This window comes from Penaeus monodon, chromosome 16 (genome assembly GCF_015228065.2).
Source record: "Penaeus monodon isolate SGIC_2016 chromosome 16, NSTDA_Pmon_1, whole genome shotgun sequence".
NCBI lineage: Eukaryota > Metazoa > Arthropoda > Malacostraca > Decapoda > Penaeidae > Penaeus > Penaeus monodon.
The window spans coordinates 40,036,854-40,038,505 of record NC_051401.1 but is presented as its reverse complement, the minus strand read 5'-3'; positions in this window follow the sequence as shown (position 1 = coordinate 40,038,505).

The following is a 1,652-nucleotide window of genomic DNA, read 5'->3' as shown; positions in this document are numbered from 1 at the left end:
TGACTTGATATCTTTGATGTTGCCAAAAGATAATAAAACTATTAAATACCATGCTTATATTGCATGGCAATCACTGATTTCTTTGGACTTACTGACAAGCCTACATCATAAAACACAAACAATGGGGTAAAAAAATCTGATAGTCAATAATAATAATAATAATAATAATATAATAATAATAATAATAATAATAATATTAATAAAAAAGAAAGAAAGAAAGAAAGAAAGAAAGCAAGAAAGAAAGAAAGAAAAAAAGCCAATTTTAAAATACACCCAGTAATGGATTATTACGTAAAAAGGAGAGAAGTCCAACAAAGCCATCAAATATCCCACGAAAACCGGTTTTGAAGTTGAGTCACAAGTGTGGTGTACACTAGGTAACTATATACTACTGGAGCTTTACAACTGATGGAGTAGGCAGTACCTAATTAATGTTACCCTCATTCATGGAATCAGTTGCTCATCTGCTGCCTTTAGTTTGGACGGTTCTTCTTGCTTTCTTTTTCTAGGTAAAACAATGATCCTGATAGGAGAGCCACAACAATGTAAATTTTCAAAAATGTGTGTATCTGATTCAACCAGTCCTTCATTTGATATATATAAATTTGGTATATTTGAAAGATGTATTTTTGCATAATAGTTAATATGAAAATGGCATATGCTCTATACCAAGAGCAGATCACTTATCAAAAAGTTACCTCTCTTTTTCTCTTAAGTCCTGCATAAAAATTTGTCTTTAGTACTCTTTCTACTTCTACTGGAGATATCATTCCTGAATGAGAAGATAACATTAACATGTGACCACAGAAAGGGAACACGCGCTTTACATCTCTAAGGTGCAGATTGTCCTGCCTGTGTAATTTCTCACAATGTGATCCAGTTATTGTTTAAGTTATTAGGGACTATTATTCGCACACAAGATTGAGAATATGCTGACAAATAAGAATATATATATGATGCCATTCACATGTTAGATCTTATAGCATTACTTGGAAGAAGGATTCTTGTGAGTACAGTAAGAGTTAAAATGGTTTAATCCTACAACTGACTTGCTATTAATCAAGAAGATTACGATTACAGGTACTTCATTGCAAAAGGATTCTTGCACTTTCTTCTGCCACTTCACAAAGCAAACCCTACAACTAGCATCAAGATGTATAGTGAAGTGCCAGTCAAGGAAGTAGATTGGGAAGTTCGTGCATCAATATTCCCTATCAGGATCTACTATACAAACAAGTGACATCAAGATTTATATGTTATGCATAATTAATATATATTACTCACATAGCCTAACATGAGAACTGTAATAATGGGAATGTCATTTAAGTATATGATAAAAAAAAAAAAAAAAAAAAAATAGTGACAGTTAAAAAAATAATAAAAATAATAATCTTGTTAAGTACTGCTACGTTTCTGCTGTTCACACTGTAAGTGGTCTTTGAAGACTCCCATGTTCAGAATAACCTTGGTTCTAATAATCACCACTGTATTGATGGAAAAATGTCCAACTGATCATCTGAAGTACCAGATGACACATTGAAAAAAAATCGTAAATGCTCTAAATTAATAAATAAAAAATAAATAGATGACAAGGGAGGCTGAAGAAGGCTCCCATCTTCTCCAGACTGTTCATTTCACCACAGATATAATGC